Source organism: Bos grunniens, chromosome 26 (assembly GCF_055505025.1).
Source record: "Bos grunniens cultivar Pamir isolate PY7600 chromosome 26, Bosgru_T2T1.0, whole genome shotgun sequence".
Taxonomy (NCBI): domain Eukaryota; kingdom Metazoa; phylum Chordata; class Mammalia; order Artiodactyla; family Bovidae; genus Bos; species Bos grunniens.
Window position 1 is genome coordinate 26,284,499 of NC_141190.1, and position 22,454 is coordinate 26,306,952.

The following is a 22,454-nucleotide window of genomic DNA, read 5'->3' on the forward strand; positions in this document are numbered from 1 at the left end:
AGTGCATTCAGATTTAGGCATCGTATTAAAGGGATAAAGATACAGGAAAAACCTGAAATAGATACAGGGGGTTGACAGTCAAACCAAATTTTATTTAATTTGCCTCTAATTTTACAAAAGGACTTTTCTTGGACTCTACTTCCCCAAATCTTTTTTGCTTGCCTAGTCACATCATCCAAGTCTCTGAACTTTTCTCTACCACCTTCAACTGTGGGACCTCTTCTCTAGATTTCTTTTACTATATTTTACTTAGAAATGTCCCTTTCTGAAATTTTGTATTGTTATTATGTATATTTAATTTACAATATTATGTTAGTTTCAGGTATACAACAAAGTGATTCAGGTATGTACATATTTTTCAGATTATATTCAATTGTATATTGAATATAATTCCTTGTGCTATATGGTAAATCTTGTTACTTTTCTAGCAGTAGTTCATATCTGTTCATCTCATCCTTTTAATTTTTCCCTCCCTCTCTTTCCCCTTTGGTAACAAGAAGTTCATTTTCTATGTCTGTGAGTCTTTTTCTATTTTATATATTAATTAGTTTGCATTATTTTTTAGATTCCACATATAAGTGATATCATACTGTATTTGTCCTTCTCTGACTTACTTCTCTCATTATTAAGGTCCATCCATATTACTGAAAATGGCAATATTTAGATTTTTATGGCTGAATAATATTCTGGTGTGTGTGTATATATGCATATATATGTATATAGAGTGTGTATGCATGTGTATGTATACACACACACACACACCCCTATATGTGTATACACACACACACATACACATCTTCTGAGGCCAATCATCTGTTGGTAGCCACTTGGGTTGTTTTCATATCTTGGCTATTACAATAAAAATCTTCAAAAATGTGTTTATTGCCTATCTCCCTTACTAAAATATAAACTGAGGACCAGTTTTTTTCTTTTGTTACTATACTGAGTCCTAGGATTGTGCCCAGAACATAGTAGATGGGTTGGAAATGTTTTTAGTTCTCACAAATTCTTAAAGTTTAACAACTTGCTGTTTTAGACACATGGATATGCTAAAAACTCAATATATGTATTAAATGCTATAGTTCAAAAACATTATCATTTATTGTAGACAGAGGCCAAAAATGCTAAAAATATAAAATCAATATTTTACATACATAAGCATGCTATACTCCTTCAACATAAATGTATATCACTGTCCTAGTTTTAAGTGTGTTTTTTCTAGCATCACTAATCATCAGATCAGATTAGATCAGTCGCTCAGTCGTGTCCGACTCTTTGCGACCCCATGAATCGCAGCATGCCAGGCCTCCCTGTCCATCACCAACTCCCGGAGTTCACTCAGACTCACGTCCATCGAGTCAGTGATGCCATCCAGCCATCTCATCCTCTGTTATCGCCTTCTTCTCCTGCCCCCAATCCCTCCCAGCATCAGAATCTTTTCCAGTGAGTCAACTCTTCGCGTGAGGTGGCCAAAGTACTGGAGTTTCAGCTTTAGCATCATTCCTTCCAAAGAAATCCCAGGGCTGATCTCCTTCAGAATGGACTGGTTGGATCTCCTTGCAGTCCAAGGGACTCTCAAAAGTCTTTTCAAACACCACAGTTCAAAAGCATCAATTCTTTGGCGCTCAGCCTTCTTCACAGTCCAACTCTCACATGACCACAGGAAAAACCATAGCCTTGACTAGACGAACCTCTGTTGGCAAAGTAATGTCTCTGCTTTTGAATATGCTATCTAGGTTGGTCATAACTTTCCTTCCAAGGAGTAAGCGTCTTTTAATTTCATGGCTGCGGAAATGCTAATCAAAATCGCAGTGAGATGTCACCTTACATCTTGCAGAATGGCTATTATCAAAAAGACAAAAGACAACAAGAATTGGCAAGAATGTAGAGGAAAAGGAACCCTTTTGCATTTTTGGTAAGAATGTCAATTGGTAGAGCAAATAGGAAAAACAGTGTGGATGTTCCTCAAAAAATTATAAATAGAATTACCATATGACCCAGGAATCTCACATCTAGGTCTATATGTGAATGAAACGAAATCAGTATCTTGTAAAAAATATCTGCACAGTCCTCTTCATGCAGCATTATTCACAATAGCCAAGGCATGGACACAACTTAAGTGTCACTGTGTAGATAAATGAAAAAAAAATACATGTGATATATAAAATCTTTTGCAACAAGAGGATCAACCTTGAAGGCCTTGTACTAAGCAAAATAAGTCAGACAGAGAAAGACAAACATTATGTGATCCCCCAAAGCCAAAGTCTTAGAAATAGACTAGAACAGTGATTGCCAGAGGCTGAGAATGGTGAAAATAGGGAGATGTTAGGTGAAGGGTAGAAACTTCAATTTATAAGGCAACTAACTCCCGGGAATCTAATGTACAGTGCAGTGATTATAATTGGCAATGCCATATTTTCTACTTGAAAGTTTCTAGGAATGTAGATCTCAAATGCTCTCATCACACACACACAGACATATGCATGGGTGTGTGCTCAGTGTCTCAGTCGTGTCTGACTCTTTGCGACCCCATGGACTGTAGCCCACCAGGCTCCTCTGTACATGGGATTCTCAGGCAAGAATGCTAGAGCAGGTTGCCATTTCCTCTTCCAGGGGATCTTCCCAACTCAGGGATGGAACCCACATCTGTGTCTCCTGCATTGGCAGGCAAATTCTTTGCCACTGAGCCATTGGGGAAGCCCTCATAATTGCGTGCACGTGCACACACCCACACACACAAATGGTAATTATTTGAAGTGATAGAGATTTTAACTAACTTCCTTTTGGTAATAGTTTTGCAATATATATGTATATAAAATCATCTATTTCTACACCTGGAATTAGAACAAGGTTATGTGACATTTATATCTCACTAAAGCTGGAAAGGAAAGGATATATTGGCTATATATTAAACATTTGAATTTATGGGTTTTAAAAATAAGACTTTTTAATGTTTTATAATATGAATGAGTTTAAGTGACTTTGCATTGTGTTTTTTATTTTTTAAAGACAGAATTTAATCCTTATCCTTCTGAGATAAAAGCTACATATAGCAGCCCCTTACTGATACTCACTTGTACTTGATCCCATGTTATATTATCAATTTAATCAAAATCAGTATTTTGACAAAATGCTGATACACATTTTTTTCAATTAAACGCAGCTGGATCCTGTAAAATGATTAATATTAATACAGGAAATTAAAACATGAATGAAATGGGGAAAAGGGAAGCAAATGAAATAAGTGCTGAGAACACAGAGTCTTTACTCAGCTAATAGATTAACTTTTCTTACACCTAGAGGAAAAGAGAAAGAGAAATTTTAGGCATCACTGGGGAGTCACCTGACATGGCAGAAAGTGAATTGGAGTAACTACTCAGAGGTTCTAATAGTCCCAGCTATATATAGCATTAATAGCTGTGAGATTATGTTTCTTTGGCATCTGGCCTTCAATCTTTCCATTGGAATATTTCTTTAAATTCTGATTTTTTGTATAGATCTCAAACCTACAGATTATATTTGATTGCTCTATTTTTTTCCTTGTGTCCTACATCAGCTGAGGATTATCCCTTAGCTTTAATTCCAACATATATCTTGAATACACATTCTTTTACCAACTCCTCTGCTGTCAACTTAGTCTAACCCATGGCTGTCTCTCTCCTAGACTTCAAAAATAGTATCATGAATGGTTTTCCTGCTTAAAATCTCACTATTGTCTATAGTTTTTGTCCACATAGCAGCTGGTATACTTAAAAAAAGTGAACCTCTCCAATGTATTTCAATTATAATTGGAATAAAAGCCATGTTCCTTACTCTGCATTCAGAGCCTTTTATGCCTTAGCATCTGCCTGCCTCTGACTCTTTCTACCGTAACACTTCCATTACTGACAATAACAGATTCACACAGGTCATCTTTCTAACCTCCAAACACATTGGGAATATCCTATCACAAGTACTATGCTGTCCCATCTGCTGAGAACACTCTTTCCCAGGACTTCAGCTTTTTATTATGTCACTATTACCACCAGGTCACTTTGTCAGACAGATTTTCCCTGATCACACAATCTTATGTTGCCAGTTTTACTTCCCATTATACTCTAACCCATAATCTCATTTGAGGTCCCTCATGGCACTTACCAGTATCAGATAATAATCTATGTGTATACAGGTTTATTTTATTCTCTCAACAAAACAAGAAACTCATTGAGGACAAGAAATTCATTGTTCACTATTAGCCTCAGTGTCCAGAATGATTGCCACATGACAGATACTCAGTGAAACTGTTCTTGAATGAATAGTCAATGAATCAGTAAAGAAGACTGGTAACAAGTCTTTGCTTAGCAAGAGATGAAAGTAGATTTCCTTTTAACACTCAGAGACTTTTCTATTATCTAGCAAAATATAACATGTCTTGACAGGACAGTCAAGATCCTTTTCATTTCAGTTCAGTTGCTCAGTCGTGTCTGACTCTTTGTGACCCCATGGACTGCAGCACGCCAGGCCTCCCTATCCATCACCAACTCCAAGAACTTACCCAAACTCACGTCCATCAAGTCAGTGATGCCATCCAACCATTTCATCCTCTGTTGTTCCCTTCTCCTCCTGCCTTCAATCTTTCCTAGCATCAGGGTCTTTTCAAAGGAGTCAGCTCTTCACATCAGCTGGCCAAAGTATTGGAGTTTCAGCTTCAACATCACTCCTTCCAATGAATACTCAGGACTGATCTCCTTTAGGAGGGACTGTTTGGATCTCCTTATAGTCCAAGGGACTCTCAAGAGTCTTCTCCAACACCACAGTTCAAAAGCATCAATTCTTCGGCTCTCAGCTTTCTTTATAGTCCAACTCGCACATTCATACATGACCACTGGAAAAACCATAGCTTTGACTAGATGGACTTAGGTGGCAAAGTAATGTCTCTGCTTTTGAATATGCTGTCTAGACTGGTCATAACCTTCCTTCCAAGGAGTAAGCATCTTTTAATTTCATGGCTGCAGTCACCATCTGCAGTGATTCTGGAGCCCCAAAAAATAAAGTCTGTCACTGTTTCCACTGTTTCCCGTCTATTCACCATGAAGTGATGGGACCAGTTGCCATGATCTTAGTTTTCTGAATGTTGAGCTTTAAGCCAACTTTTTCACTCTCTTCTTTCACTTTCATCAAGAGGTTCTTTAGTTCTTCTTTGCTTTCTGCCATAACAGTGGTGTCATCTGCATACCTGAGGTTATTGATATTTCTCCCAGCAATCTTGATTCCAGCTTGTGCTTCATCCTGCCCAACGTGTCTCATGATGTACTCTGCATATAAGTTAAATAAGCAGGATGACAGTATACAGCCTTGACATACTCCTTTCCTTATTTGGAAACAGTCTGTTGTTTCATGTCCAGTTCTAGCGGTTGCTTCCTGACCTGCATACAGGTTTCTCAGGAGGCAGGTCAGGTGGTCTGGTATTCCCATCTCATTCAGAATTTTCCACAGTTTATTGTGATCCACACAGTCAAAGACTTTGACATAGTCATTAAAACAGAAATACATGTTTTTCTGGAACTCTCTTGCTTTTGATCCAGTGGATGTTGGAAATTTGATCTCCAGTCCTCTGCCTTTTCTAAAACCAGATTGAACATCAGGAGGTTCATGGTTCATGTATTGTTGAAGCCTGGCTTGGAGAATTTTGAGCGTCACTTTACTAGCGTGTGAGATGAGTGAAATTGTGCAGTCATTTGAGCATTCTTTGGCATTGTCTTTCTTTGGGATTGGAATGAAAACTGACCTTTCCAGTCCTGTGGCCACTGCTGAGTGTTCCAAATATGCTGGCATATTGAGTGCAGCACTTGTACAGCATCATCTTTCAGGATTTGAAATAGCTCAACTGGAATTCCATCACCTCCACTAGCTTTGTTCGTAGTGATGCTTCCCAAAGCCCATTTGACTTCATATTCCAGGATGTCTGGCTCTAGGTGAGTGCTCACACCATCGTGATCTTCTGGATCATGAAGATCTTTTTTGTACAGTTCTTCTGTGTATTCTTGCCACCCTTTCTTAATATCTTCTGCTTCTATTAGGTCCATACCATTTCTGTTCTTTATTGAGCCCATCTTTGCATGAAAAGACCCTGATGCTGGGAAAGACTGAGGGTAGGAGGAAAAGGGGATGACAGAGGATGAGATGGTTGGATGGCATCACTGACTCAATGGGGATGAGTTTGAGTAAACTGTAGGAGTCGGTGATGGACAGGGAGGCCTAGAGTGCTGTGGTCCATGGGGTAGTAAAGAGTCAGACACGACTGAGCAACTGAACTGAACTTGCATAAAATGTTCCCTTGGTATCTCTAATTTTCTTGAAGAGGTCTCTAGCCATTCCCATCCTATTGTTTTCCTCTATTTCTTTGCACTGATCACTGGGGAAGGCTTTCTTATCCCTTCTTGCTATTCTTTGGAACTCTGCATTCAAATGGATATATCTTTTGCTCCTTTGCTTTTCTTCTTTCCACAGCTATTTGTAAGGCCTCCTTAGACAGCCATTTTGCTTTTTTGCATTTATTTTTCTTGGGGATGGTCTTGATCCCTGTCTCCTGTGTAATGTCATGAACCTCCGTCCATACTTCATCAGGCACTCTGTCTATCAGATGTAATCCGTTTCATCTATTTGTCACTTCAACTGTATAGTCATAAGGGATTTGATTTAGATCATACCTGAATGGTTAGTGGTTTTCCCTACTTTCTTCAATTTAAGTCTCAATTTGGCAATAAGGAGTTCATGATCTGAGCCACTGTCAGCTGCTGGTCTTGTTTTTGCTGACTCTATGGAGCTTCTCCATCTTTGGCTGCAAAGAATATAATCAGTCTGATTTCGGTGTTGGCCATCTGATGATGTCCATGTGTAGAGACTTCTCTTGTGCTGTTGGAAGAGGGTGTTTGCTATGACCAGTGAGTTCTCTTGGCAAAACTCTATTAGCCTTTGCCCTGCTTCATTCTGTACTCCAAGGCCAAATTTGCCTGTTACTCCAGGTGTTTCTTGACTCCCTACTTTTGCATTCCAGTCCCCTATAATTAAAAGGAGATCTTTTGGGGGTGTTAATTCTAGAAGGTCTCATAGGTCTTCATAGAACCATTCAACTTCAGCTTCTTCAGCATTACTGGTCGGGGCATAGACTTGGATTACTGTGATATTGAATGGTTTGCCTTGGAAATAAATAGAGATCATTCTGTTGTTTTTGAGATTGCATCCAAGTACTGCATTTTGGGCTCTTTTGTTGACTATGATGGCTACTCCATTTCTTCTAAGGGATTCTTGCCCACACTAGTAGATGTAATGGTCATCTGAGTTAAATTCACCCATTCCAGTCCATTTTCCACCAGTCCAATCCACCCAGTCCAATCCATTTCACTGATTCCTAAATCGTTGATGTTCACTCTTGGCATCTCCTGTTTGGCCACTTTCAATTTGCCCTGATTAATGGACCTAACATTCCAGGTTCCTATGCAATATTGCTCTTACAGCACCAGACTTTGCTTCTATCACCAGTCATATCCACAACTGGGTGTTGTTTTTGCTTTGGCTTCATCTTTTAATTCTATCTGGAGTTATTCTCCACTCTTCTCCAGTAGCATATTGGTTACCTACCAAACTGGGGAGTTCAACTTTAAGTGTCCTATCTTCTTGCCTTTTCATACTGTTCATGGAGTTCTCAAGGCAAGAATACTGAAGTGGTTTACCATTCCCTTTTCCAATGGACTACAGTTTGTCAGAAGATTATTTTATAAAATAATTAATCCAAAATTTATCCCTGAAAATATATCTTTTGAATTGTTTCCTTACATTACAATTTAGATATTCTTTGTCTCTGTATCACTGCAAGTGTAAAATTATAATGTTCTAATTACAGTAAGTATTTACAAGCAATCACCTAGATTTTGGGGAGCTCACTCATTTTTCTCATACTTCTTGCCATTTTATACAGCATTCAGTGCAATTTTCTCCATTTCTGCTCTTCAGTGACTCACAGTATCCTTCTACCTTAAATTTGATTTAAGGTGATGGCTATTAAAAGAAGATAGAATTTGTTAACAAGTTTAGGACAGTCCAATAGTTGATCTGCTTTCACTTGAAAACTGAGTCTCTCCTTTTATACAATGAAAAGGGTGAGAATTAGGCACAGATTACAGAAAAGGACAAGGTGACCTAGAGTAGAGAGATGGATTACGATTCTAGATATAACAACTTTCAGACAGGAGACTAGAATAAGCTTTAAGACCCAGGGAAAAAGAAAATCTCTATCTTTTGGCCTAACTCTAACTTGGTTTTCTGGACAATATATACTGGTCTTTCTACAGCTCAGGCCAAGCTGTGCTTGGATATAGAACTGTGCCTATATTTACAAAAACTGTGAGGATTATTTCTGTATTGAGTATCTACTGGTTTAAGATAAAGGAACTTAGACTTCATTGTGCAGTAATGGTCTTCTTATTCTATTTATCCCTGCTGCTGTTAAGTCGCTTCAGTTGTGTCCGACTCTGCACGACCCCATAGATGGCAGCCCACCAAGGCTCCGCCGTCCCTGGGATTCTCCAGGCAAGAACACTGGAGTGGGTTGCCATTGCCTTCTCCTCTATTTACGCCTAGGAAAGGGGAATAATTTCAATGTGAAAGCTGGGTACGAAAGGGGCCGCAGTGTCTTACTCAAAGAACTGTCAAAATCTAGCCTGCTATGACAAAAACCTACTCTAAAATGAAAACCAACATGACCATCTTCTCACTTCCTTACATGGTTTGATAAAATGACAATTTATACTTATGACCAAATTATTTCAGAAATAGTCCTTTGGTAGAGACAGACACTTGAATTCTGTTAGAACACAGTCCATCCAGGACAAATTTCAGTGAGCTTTCATGTTATAAGCACCGTTTTTCTCACAACAGATAGGGAATTTTTCATAAAGCTGTTAAGGTTTATTGAGTAAATAATGCCTGCTTTACTATGATTTTAACTACATATTCATTTGACAAATAGGAATATAGAGGGGCTGAACTACATTTTGGTAACAGTCTTCAAAGACATCATTCTTCCAGGAAAAAATGCATTGAGACAAATGTTCCCTTAATATTTAAGTGCTTATCATAAATATTTAAATTCAATGACATTTTGCAAACAAAATCTTTAAATAAACTTTAAAATAAATTGAGTGTGCACAGAATGGGTAAGAGTGAGTGGCTTGAATATGCCACATGCTTATTTTTATATCATTTTTATGTTAAAATATTGATACAATCTTCTAAAATAGGTGTCCCCTATGCAGTTAGAGCTAGCCTACACAAAGAAGTTTTCTACCTTAATTAAGAAGAAGTTGATGAACTAAAGAATTCAGAAAGGTGCTAAATGCTGATTTAACTGTAACATCCTTAAACATCTCATATGGTAAACTTATACTTGGAATTATGGAGTTCCCTGATGTAATTGGTGTCATATTTGTAGTCATCACTAATTTTCTTATGCAGTTTGGGTGGAAAGTTTAGCTTTCTGCATCTGCTAAAAACTGCACAGTGCTTAGAATGACACAATTTCCTCTGGATTCACAAATTCCAATTTATTCCTAAGTGACTTTGCTGTGCACAATCTGAAAATATAAGCATATGAATTCATAGGCACAGTTGACAAATGTTGGGATAGACTAGCAAGCATATGCACAAACACAAAAGCAATCAGCGTCATCTTACTGTGCCCGAAGGTGGCATGCATGAACAAGGGCTACACAAATTTATTAGCAGTTACGCATCTTTACAGACACTTTGCAAGTAAAATGTCTTGACTGTTCTCTAAACCATTATTGTATTGCTAGTAGTCTTTGGCAACTAGTCAACTACAGCAATTTCATGAATTAATGCCCCATGTAAGCAATATTTCTATCTAGCTTCAGAACTGATAATGATAAGCATGCCTGATCACAAAATATTGGTTTAAAAACTTTAACGATGGTCATGATTTATTAATGCACTTGTCTACATCTGCTAGAGGGAGCTTTCTGCATGCCTCAATGGAAATCTTGATTTTTCTAATGTGAACTGAGGAGAAAACAGGCGTGTAAGTTATTGCTTTCTTATATGTCATCCTTATAATGTCTTAGGGGAGCTATGACTTTGCTATTCCCAGGTGAATTTGGCCTTTCCGTATAACTTAATTAGTGACCAAAGCAAATACTCCTGATGTGATTTACTTGGGATAAATCCAAGGCTTGTATTTTATATGTACAACAGTCTTTACAAATTTATGTGAGGCTTATTTTTATAGTGCTATCATTGATATAGGGATACTGGCTTTATTTATGCATCTCCCAATTGCATGCATAGTGAGCAACAACTGTGACTCAAGGCTCAGCCAAGACTAATTACATTTCCAAATTCATTTGACTTTCTCTTCTTTTTTCACTGTAGTAAAAAATGAATAAAAGGGCACACACCATAGACAATGTTAATAAGTAACTTCATTAGGTGATGTAGTCATGAGGTTGTTGCATTTTGCAACATATAGACACAGAAAAAAAAAGAGAATTGACTCTCTATTTTCCTCACAAATGAGGATACAAAATTCCATAGTAATTTTTGGTATGTCTATGCAGAAACCATAAAAGGTACCAGAAACCTCCTTGGAACTATTGGGAATAACTACAACAAAATTTAACAAGACACTTGGACATTTTAATCCAGAAAGAACAGATGTTCACTCAACTGGTAATAACTCAGGAACTGGTTCCTGAGTTCCATTTACAAATAAGACTATTTAATTGTTTTAAGAATGACTGAAAATGCTGAGTGGTGTGAAAGATTCATCACAGAAGAAAATTTTTTATTCTTAACGTATGATTTGGTTGTTATTGAGGCACCTGGAACTTCCATTTTTAAAGTGAATTCTATATAATTAACTGTCTTATAAGTATATGTCATGAAAATATTTCACCTTCTCACTTTGAAAATCCAAAAATTGACAATAATTATTTCCAAGAAAACATGAGGGCTTTGCCATTTATTTTTGTCTTTGATAATATAATGCACTACCTAGATCTCCTTTTAGTACTGAAGAACTCAGCTTCTGCTGCCAGTTCATTACAGAGACTGCTTCTGATGAAGGAGCTGTCTTACCCAAGATCCTGCTCCATTACTAAGTAGCCCACAATCAATGACTGCATGGCATGGGAGTATAAAAGTGTACTCCTTGTGTCCCACTCTGAATAACTCTGAAGGATAGGCCTTAGAACTCCTTTCAGGATTTGCTGAATCCTCCTTTAATACTTCCCCACTTGAAAGAAGGCAAAACACCCAAAGAACATAAAGATGGGAAAAAGCTCTAAAATAATAATTGCATAGAAATCAAGATGGTGAATTAGGAAGATCTTTTGTTCACTTCCTCCCACACACACTTCAATATGATAACTATTTACAGAGTAACTATCTCTGAGAACAACCTGAAGACTAAGCAGTAAAGATTTTCCACAACTAAAGATAGAAGAAGGAACCACAGTAAAATAAGTAGAAGGGGCAGACATGTGGTCTAGTCAGGACCCAATCCCCAGCACAGGTGGGAAACATTACCCACAGAGATTCTCCCCTAGGAGAGAGGAGACTGATCTCCACATTGGACTTGCCAACCTGAGTGTTCTGTACCAGGAAGATTTAATTCCCAAAACGTCTGGCTTTGAAAACCAGTGGAACTTAACATTTGTGAGAGTCAGAGAGCTGTCAGAAGCTAAGACTCTACTCTTAAAGATGCCTTCAAAAGGTCTCTTGCTCTAAGTCCCAGCACAGAGATGGTAGCTTGAAAGGTACTGGGCTCTGGCCGACTTACTTATGTTAGAGAGCCTCCATGAGTCAGCTCTCCAGGAACTGGCAGAATCCACTTTTGTGATCTCATTCTACTGTGCTGACACCAGTACTGGTGGTGCCATTTTGGAATCTTCCTCTAACCTGTTAGTGCCAGGGGCATGCTCTATCCAACTTCATGCTCATAGCCATCTCACACCACCAGGCCTCTTGGTGGGCCATGCCAGAGGTCTGCTTCCACCAGCACACCCACAGAAATTGCGTAAAGCATGGTCTCACAGTCAGCCAGACTGGTAGTCAACTCTGGATCCCAGAGCACCCACAGCACTCAGCCTTGCCAAAATAAAAAGTTCATGCAGCCTACATAGAAAATACCCCTGAAACATCTGACTCTGATGTCCAAGGGGCGTGTGCTGCTTGGCCCCAAAGAACTTTTCCTCTATAAGGCTAATTCTCCAAAATTTGGAGATGTAATAGACCTATCTAATACAAAGAAATGGACACAGAAAATTTGTCAAAATGAAGATATAGAGAAATATATTGCCAAAAAAGGTCTGTCTAGTCAAGACTATGGTTTTTCCAGTAGTCACGTATGGATGTGAGAGTTGGACTGTGAAGAAAGCTGAGTGCCGAAGAATTGATGCTTTTGAACTGTGGTGTTGGAGAAGACTCTTGAGAGTCCCTTGGACTGCAAGGAGATCCAACCAGTCCATTCTAAAGGAGATCAGTCCTGGGTGTTCTTTGGAAGGACTGATGTTGAAGCTGAAACTCTAATACTTTGGCCACCTCATGCAAAGTGTTGACTCATTGGAAAAGACCCTGATGCTGGGAGGGATTGGGGGCAGGAGGAGAAGGGGAGGCCAGAAGATGAGATAGCTGGATGGTATCACCGACTCGATGGACCTGAGTTTGGGTGAACTCTGGGAATTAGTGATGGACAGGGAAGCCTAGCGTGCTGTGATTCATGGGGTCGCAAAGAGTCAGACATGACTGAGCGACTGAACTGAACTGACCTGATTCCAAATAAAAGAATAAGACAAAAACCTTTGAAAAAAAAAAACAACTAAAAGAAACAAAGATAAGCAATTTTCCTGATAATGATTTCAAGGTAATCATAAAAATGTTCAGAGAACTTAGGAGAAGAATGGATGAACACTAGGATTTCAAGAAAGAGTTAGAAAACATACAAAGAATCAATCAGTGCCAAAGAATACAGTAACTAAAATGAAAGTACACTAGAGGAATTAAACAATAGATTAGATGATATAGGAGAATGGATTTGTAATCTAAAAGATAGAATAGTGGAAATCACCAAAGATGAATTTTTAAAAAAAGGAATAAAGAATTAAGATAAAAGAGGATAGTTTGAGACCTATGGTACAATACCATATGTACTAACATTTGTATTTAGGAGTCCCAGAGGGAAAGAGGAGAGAAAGGAGTGGGTAAATTATTTGAAAAAATATAGCTAAAATTTTTCCTGGCCTGGGGAAGAAAATAGACACCCTAGTCCAGAAAGGACAGAGACTCCCTAACAAGATGAACCAAAAAAAGTTCATGTAAAAACACATTAAAATTAAAATGTCAAAATTTAAAGAGATGAAGAGACTCTTGATAAGCAGAAAGAGAAAAACAATGAGTTACATACATGGGAGCATGCATAACACTGTCAGCTAACTTTTCAGCAGAAACTTTGCAGGCTAGGATGGAGTGGTATAATATATTCTAAGTGCTAAAAGAAAAAAAATCTGTAAACAAGAATACTCTTGTCTGATAAAGATATCATTCAGGCTTAAAGGGTAGGTAAAAAGCTTTGCAGACAAGCAAAAGCCAAAGGAGTTTATCACCACTAAGTCAGTCTTAAGGAAATATTAAATGACATCTCTAAGTGAAAAAGAAAATATCATAATCATAAGCAAGGAAATTATGAAAGAAAAAAAATTACCAGTAAAAGTAAACATATATTAAAGGTAATGGATCAACCACTTATAAAGTTAATAAGATTAAAATACAAAGGTAGCAAAATAATTTGCATCCATAATATGTAGTTAATGGACTCACAAAAAAAAAAAAAATGTAAAATGTGATGCCAAAACTATAAAATTGTACAGGGAGTAAAAATGTAGGGGTTTTAAAATGTTTTTGAACTTAAGCAATCAAGTTAAAATATATAGCTATATACTTAGTTTATTATGTATGAACTTCATGGACATCACAAACTAAGAACAGATGCACAAAAAATAAAGATAAATGAATTTAACATATCATTAAAGGAATTCATCAAACTACAGTGGAAGAAATCAAAGAAGACAGAAACAGAACTGCAAAAGCAACTAGAAAACAGTTAACAAAATGGCAATAAATACATATCTGTCAATAGTTACTTTAAGCATAAAATGATTCAAACAAAAGAGATAGGATGGCTTGCAGGATTGAAAAAAAAAAACCAAAACAGCAATAGATCATATCCCTGGTGGCTCAGATGGTAAAGAATCCACCTGCAATGCAGGAGACCTGGGTTCAATCCCTGGGCTGGGAAGATCCCCTGGAGGAAGGCATGGCAACCCCCTGTAGTGTACGTGCCTGGAGGATCCCCGTGGACAGAGGAGCCTGGTGGGCTACAGTTCATGGTGTTGCAAAGAGTAAGATACAACTGAGTGACAAGGCACAGCATAGAGACTCAATTCAGATCTAAAGACACACACAGACTGAAAGTGAAGGAATGAAAAAAGATTCTCCATGCAAGTGGAAGTAAGAAAGTTGAAAATATGCTTTAAAACAAAGACGTAACAAGAGACAAAGGGCATTGAATAACCATAAAAGGATCAATCAAGAAGCAGGATATAAAACTTGTAAATACGACATGTGTGTGTGTTAGTTGCTCAGTTGTGTCTGACTCTTTGTGACCTCAGGGACTATAGCCCACCAGGCTCCTCTATCCATGGAATTCTCCATGCAAGAATACTGGAGTGGGTTGCCATTTCCTTCTCCAAAACACAACATGCTGCTGCTGCTGCTAAGTCGCTTCAGTCGTGTCCGACTCTGTGCGACCCCAGAGACAGCAGCCCACCAGGCTTCCCCGTCCCTGGGATTTTCCAGGCAAGAACACTGGAGTGGGTTGCCATTTCCTTCTCCAATGCATGAAAGTAAAAAATGAAAGTGAAGTCGCTCAGTCGTTCCTGACTCTTAGCCACCCCATGGACTGCAGCCTACCAGCCTCCTCTGTCCATGGATTTTCCAGGCAAGAGTACTGGAGTGGGGTGCAAAACACAACATAGAATACATAAATATATAAAGCATATATAGGCAGACGTTAAAAGAGAAATCAACAGCAATACAATGATACTAGGGGGCTTAAAAGAACCAATTGCATCAATGGATATATTGTCCAGACAGAAAATAAAAAAGAAATAGTAGCCTTAAATGACACATTAGTTCAGACAGACTTAAAAAATACCTATAAATCATTTCATCCCTAAACAACAGAATTACACTCTTCCAGTGAACACAGAATGATCTCCAAAATAGACCACATGCTAGGCCACAAAAAATTCTCAATCGGTTTTTAAAAGATTGAAATGATATCAATCATCTTTTCCAATCACAATAGTATAATATGAGAAATCAATTACAAGAAACGAAGTGGGGAAAAAACACAAATAGAGGCTAAACAATATGTTACTAAATAATCAATGGTTCAATGAAAAAATCAAAGAAGAAATCAGAAATTACCTGAGACAAATGAAAATAGAAACACAATATATAAAATCCAAAGGATGGAGCAAAAGCAGTAGTAAGAAGGAAGTTTATAACAAATGCAGGACTGCCTCAAACAACAAGAAATATCTCGAATAGTTTAACATTATATCTGAAAGGACTAGGAAAATAAGTACAAACAAAGCCCACAGTTAATAAAAAAAATAAATAAATAAATTAGTGTAATGTAGCACTCAGTCGTGCTCAACTGTTTGTAACCCCATCAACTATAGCCTACCAGGCTCCTCTATCCATGGAATTTTCCAGGCCAGAATACTGGAGCAGGTTGCCATTTCTTTCTCCATGGGATCTTCCCAACCCAGGTATCAAAACTGCATTTCTTGTGTCTCCCATATTGGCAGGTGGATTCTTTACCATTAGCCCCACCTGGGAAGACCAATAAAGATCAAAATGGAAATTAAAAAAAAATGGAGATTAAAAAGGCAAGACATAAGGTCAATGAAACTAAGAGCTTGTTCTTTGAAAAAAATAAAACTGATAAACCTTTAGCTAGACTCACCAAAATAAAAATAGAGAGAGCCCAAATAAACAAAATCTGAAATGATGATGAGTTGTAACTAATAGACGAGGGATGAAGAGGAAGCCAAAGAAGAGTGTGTGTTTTATCAACCAAATATCAGTGTGGGTAAGGGGAATTTACTTTTACTAGGGACCTATAGGAGACAGTGTAGAAGATATATCCAGAGTAGATTCAGTCATTTTTTAAAGGCTTCTACTAGATGTATTAATCTCGACTTCCAGCCTGCTGTGTTTATATATGAGTGTGTGTTTAGGGAGTGGGGTGTTGACCAGCTCTAAAGGTCAGAGAAAGACCCTCATGGAAAGGACAGAAATAGAACCAGGTGATTATGGGTGGAATACCAAGAGCTTTTGCCCTATTCTAATACCCAGATGATCAATTTTTAGATATATATCTTAAAAAATGCAAACGTGGACTAGAAGTCATGTGCAAGTATATTTATAGCAGCAGTATTTTAATAGCCCCAAACTGAGAAAAATCCAAATTTCCATAATAGTAGCATAGATACATAAATTGTATTATTTTATAATAGAATATAAACAAGGAGAATGAATGAACTACTGCCTTATACAACAATATGGATGAAATTTACAAACATCAATCACATTGAGGGGGAAATATCTAACAGAGAAGAATATATATGTATACATGTATATGAAGGCAAACTCAGGAAAAGTTCATTTGTGATACTAGAGCTCAAGATAACAGTTGTTGCCTTAAAGAGGGTGATGTGTGTAATGGTCAGAGACACCAGGACACCATTTCGCAGTGTGTGGAAAGTTCTTTTGCTTAATGAGGGTAGTGATTATGTGAATTTCCAATCTTCATAAAAATTCAGTGAATTTTCCATTTACTATTTGTGGTCTTTCAGTATGTATGTTAGCCTCCAATAAAAAGTTTACCTCAACAAATATAAATCTTAACCCGAGAACTAATGGCAACATTGATTTCACATTTCTTCAGAGAGATTATAACTCCTTTCAGAAAGTTAATGCTGGGGACTTTAATTCCATTTTTCAGCAGTTCTGTTGCAGGGTGCTAGAGGATTCAGCACCTCTGTCTGTGATTAGAGGAGAATACTCTGGAGAAATGACTAGGACATGCCAAATGTTAAATCTTCATTATCATATGTTCTCTTTTACAAGTTCCTAGCTTCAAGTCTATTTTTATATTTCCGTTAACAGTTCCATAGTTCTGAGCAATTGGCTGGTTTTTGTGAAATCCATCTCATTATGAGACCAAAAGAAAATGTCTTTATTTCTTCTGATCAGTTCAGTTTTTAGGAATCCTTTGTGCACCCATCCCACTCCCCGACCCACCACACACACACGCACACACACGCACACACACGCACACACACACTTTTTAAACATATTAAACCTTTCTCCAAATACTGATGTCTAGCCAACTATGGCTGCACTTCTCTCCATTTTTATAGAAACATAATATATGTTTTGTCCACTATCTTATAAATGGATATGTCCTTCATTATCCTTCTTACAGCAACCCTAGACAGGATAAGCAGACTCATCTGGGTGCAAATAAAAATGGAGACAGAGCTTAAGTATTTTTAGAAATGTAGTCAAAGCCAATAGGAGCTGCTTTAGAAATGCAAATGAGAACTGCATTGCCAGAAGGCAGATGTTGTAAGAAAAAAAGTATGGGTATGTAGCATGTTACCCTACCAGAGGTCACATTTGTGATTTTTCTCTTTTCTGAGAGAGGGGTAGTGGAAAATCTTTTTAGATTAGTGAAAGTGTCCTTTCATCACACTCTATAAGTCTTTGAGTTTTTAAAGAGTTTCATAGTAGGTACATATATAATTGCCAGTCATCCTATGGTCAAGTACAGATTTCCACATTCCTTCCATAACAAAATGGGCTTCCCTGGTGGCTCAGCTGGTAAAGAATCCACCTGCAATGTGGGAGACCTGGGTTCGGCCCCTGTTTTGGGAAGATCCCCTGAAGGGAATGGCTACCTATTCCAATATTCTGGCCTGAAGAATTCAATGGATTGTATAGTCCATGGGGGAGAAGGCAATGGCACCCCACTCCAGTACTCTCGCCTGGAAAATCCCATGGATGGAGGAGCCTGGTAGGCTGCAGTCCATGGGGTCGCTTAGAGTCAGACACGACTGAGCGACTTCACTTTCACTTTTCACTTTCATGCATTGGAGAAGGAAATGGCAACCCACTCCAGTATTCTTGTCTGGAGAATCCCAGGGACAGTGGAGCCTGTTGGGCTGCCGTCTATGGGGTCACACAGAGTCAGACATGACTGAAGCGACTTAGCAGCAGCAGCAGCAGCATAGTCCATGGGGATAGCAAAAAGTTGGACACAACTGAGTGACTTTCACTTCACTCCATAACAGAATACAATAAAGATTAGCAAGAGTATACAAATAAAAAGGGAGTAAGCAAAGTAAGATCAACCCATTGATGAGAGAAGATCAGTCAGAATAAATAGTTTGTGTGTACAGTGATAGAAAAACCAGAGCTGCTGGTCTACAAGAATTCTTTGTCTTTAGCTGCTATGAAGAAAATCAAGCACTGAAAATAATGGATAGTCAGCAAGGAAGTCAATATGAAACTGCTTGTTATTTAATCCTGCACAGAGCTACTCAAAGGTCATGAATGTCTGTGAAATTAATGTAGCTTTGTGGTTTGTATTCCAGTATAAGCTAATGATTGACATTGTTAAACATGAAATCATCTTGTTTGTTCTAAATGCTGGGAATTGAGATTAAAGTGAGAAAGTAACTTTCATTGGAAAGACTTGGAAAAATAAGAGGGAGAGGTGGGGAGAAAATTGACTTCAGGGAGTGACTTTTCATGGAGATTGGTTGGATTTTTCCATTTATGATTTTATCTATTGGGGGATATTTAAATGTGCAACACTATCTCTTCTTTTATTCTTATGCAGGCTCACTTTAAATTTTTCTTTTAAAAGAAAAGGGAGAGGTAAAATGGGAGCTTTGCAAAAGAGATGAGATGTGGACATTTCCAAAAAAAAAAAAAAATGCCTAAGGTTAAAGTAATTTGTGGTAGTGTTAGGGGAAGCGCACTGATTGAAACTGCCCACCCTGGCCAGGCACCATAGTAACCATTTGCATGAGTTGTTTTATGACAGGAGATCCTGATAAGGAACACGGAACTAATAAGCCACCACCAACTGGAAGAGTTCAGGAAAGGTCGAAAAGAGACACCAAATGTCCGTCCACTTCCCAGAATCCCTCTAGTTAGCATCCATCTTGGCTGAGCGATGCGTGCACCACCAGGAAAGACTCTGAATTAGAATGATTGGCCAAAGACCACCTGGAAACTAATCCCATCACCATAAAACCCGAGACTGCGAGCCATTACCCTACTGCTCTCCACCTGGGTGCCCTTTCCCAATAAAATGTCTTGCTTTGTCAGCACTTGTGTCTCCTCGGACAATTCATTTCCGAGTGTTAGACAAGAGCCCAGTTTCGGGCCCTGGGAGGGGCCCCCCTTCCTGAAACAGTAGTGGTCCAATAAAAGGTAACTTTTAGTTCCTCCCCTGGGCAATGCTGGGTGTTCCCATCTGTCAACTGAGAAAAACCAGAAAACAAAAATACACAGCATAGAAGTTGAAAGTTATATTTTTGGAAGACCCTACTTAGGACTAAACCTGGAAGACAGCCCCTCATATAGTTCTGAGGAATTGTTCCAAAGGGGTAAGACAAGAGCCAGATTACATAGGAGTTTATGCTGAAAAAAAAAACCACGTAAGATGAATCTCAGTTGATTACTGTTAATCACAGAAAAACTGGACACTCAAGTTAATAACTTGAATACTTTTCTATATATGGAAAATACAAGAGTCTGGGCTCATTGAAATTGTTGCTTTGACATGCATCTTAACAATCTGGGGCCATGAATCCTGTTCTTCTCAATTCTAAATTCACCTCAGGGTGCACCTTTGGGGATGGGATGGCTTGATGCTGGACAAAATTTGTTGTTTGCTAGAATGGCAGGCAACATTCTTTGCTCACACATCTCAGGTGGTGGAAATAAGAAACCAAGACAACCATAAGGGCTCCTCCTCTCAGTTTGATTAAATTTTAAATGGGTTTCTTCCTGACTCTAGGCCCCCAACTCCCTGTTCTTAGAGCAGTTACTTTAGAAACTTAGAAATGTAAATTCTCTCTTTGCTCCTTTGAGATGTAAATCTTCTACCAACTTAGAATGTCAATGTCGTTTTCAAGGGCCTGGGAGCCATCCCTTTGAAATGTAATTATTAAGAAAGATAGCACCCCTATTTTCCAGTCTCTGTGAGAGGGTTGGAGCCTAACTTTGATAAGTGCCAATTAGCAAGTATAGCTGGCTTAATCACATAGACCAACCTCCCTCTAATATCCTCCAGCACTTTTCCACAAGCTCATCTCAATGCTTAAAAATTGGATTTGACTTCAGTCTCCTTTCCCTATTGCAATAGTCTTCCTTGCCTTTTTAAATGGTCAGGTGCAGTTTGTCTTTTACAGAACCTTAGCAGCCACTGCTGTTAGAATGAGCGCATCTACAGAAAGCAGCGATTTTGCAAATTCTGCAGTTGCCGTGCACGCTGGTATTGGAGATCTCCTCCCCCACAATGTTTGTACAATGCAGGCAAGGGCAACATGCAATAGTTAGCAACTCCTAGAGCTTCAGAGTGGGAATTCCCTAAAGTTTTGGCCAGAGATCTGTCTAGAATTTATACCGCTGACTTCAGAAAAATGTACTAAAGAAAGGAGCAACTGTCTATAACTGAAGTAGGTCGAGAGCAAATTTGGCAAAGGCTTTTTGATTCAATAAATGAAGCCAATTTCAAGAGTTGATTCCTTCTAGAAATTCAAATATCTCCCCTACTACTTGCATCAGTATTAATAGCCCATGTTCTAATCGCTTCTTTCATGTACATGGAAAGAAGCTGGTCTTCAGTCTTACTTGGTCTTCCCATATAACTCAGAGTCCAGTCTTAATCTTTCTCTTTTTTTCACACTAAGAATCCTCAGAAACACTTTTCCATCTATCAAAGAAATTAAAAAAAAAAAAAAAAAAGAGCACAAAGAAGGTGTCTATTTCACAGTATCTTGGAAATGCTCTACAGGTAATGAATATTTATTGAATAAATGAATGAATTCCACATTTGAATATTCTCAAATTGGTTTTATCCTTTATTATTGGCTAACATAATTGTCAATTCCTTAAATTTTCAATTGCTAAAAGCATTTCACTTTAAAAAATGTACTTGTTGGGTTTTAAATAAGCTGTTATTGCATATTCAAATAGGAGGTTGTCTTTTCAGTAGAGGGTAGGAATCTGTTCCATCTCACTTATTTTCTACTCTTCCTTCCACATCTTATTTAAAAACCACACTGAGAAGAAAGGTCTTTTAAGATTGGTGATGCAACTTTCATCTATAAAAGAGAAAGTTAATGGGCTCATAAGAGATGAGTCTGAGTTTAACTCTATCACCAATGAGCCTGTAACAACAACAGAAGCATTTAAAAGACTGTTGACTATCTAGTTGTTTTTTCTCTCTGATCATTGAGAATGCTATTATTATGTACAAATACATATATATATCACACAAAAATTTTCACACTCTCAAGGTATGCTGTATTGTATTTTTGTAGCAGTTGGATTGTGTTGGCTGGAATATCAGAAAACTCCACTACATTGATTAAATAATAGCAGTATTTTTCACTCATATAGAGATAGATAATCTAGTGTTACTGCAGTAGCTCAATGATCTCATCAAAAAGTCAGACTCTTTCAATCTGCCTTCTCTGCCTTTCTTGGTATGCAGACCTCTGCCCTCTTACCTCTTCCTGGTGACTGAAGAGCTACTTCTCTTGGCAATATAGGCAGGAAGAAAGAGAAAGGGAAATGAGAGAGGTGCAGGCCAGTCATATATATCCATTTTAATAAATTAGAAAAACCTGTCCTGGATGCCCCACCCAGAGCCTCCCACTGACCATCATTGCCCATTCCTACAACAGTCAAAGGCAAAGTATTAGGGGAGCAACAATCCTGGATTAAAGCATCATGGTTTGTTCCCTGGGGCAGTGATGGAGTCCTACCATCCTGAGATCAAAAGATCTTGGTAACCATCTGAATAAACCTGGATTTTGTTAGAAGAGAAAAATGAGAATGAGGAAGTTTGGATCTTGTTTAAGCAGTAGATACTGTATATTATGACTTTTCTTTTAAAAACCAACATCAACTGGGAACTCACTTTGTATAAGGTATTATTAACTCTACCTGAATTAATTTGTCTAATGTGCAAAACAACTCTATGAAATAGATACTTGTATCATTTCCACTTTACATATGAGGAAAATGAG

At 38.1% G+C, this 22,454-nt stretch overlaps 2 long non-coding RNA genes across 9 annotated transcripts in view; one reads left to right on the forward strand and one right to left on the reverse strand.

The window, feature by feature from the left end:
• LOC147344290 (uncharacterized) overlaps nucleotides 1-22,454 on the forward strand; it is a 611,360-nt gene that overhangs the window by 154,675 nt on the left and 434,231 nt on the right. The window lies entirely within an intron of this gene.
• LOC147344292 (uncharacterized) lies at nucleotides 852-22,018 on the reverse strand. Of its 3 annotated transcripts, XR_015155675.1 has the most exons (5): nucleotides 21,933-22,018; nucleotides 15,803-15,951; nucleotides 7,904-8,037; nucleotides 3,075-3,170; nucleotides 852-1,842 (listed from the first exon to the last, which is right to left on the reverse strand). It is a non-coding gene; the product is annotated as an uncharacterized LOC147344292 (long non-coding RNA). The 3 variants fall into 3 exon arrangements; XR_015155676.1 differs by lacking the exon at nucleotides 7,904-8,037; XR_015155674.1 differs by lacking the exons at nucleotides 3,075-3,170; nucleotides 7,904-8,037.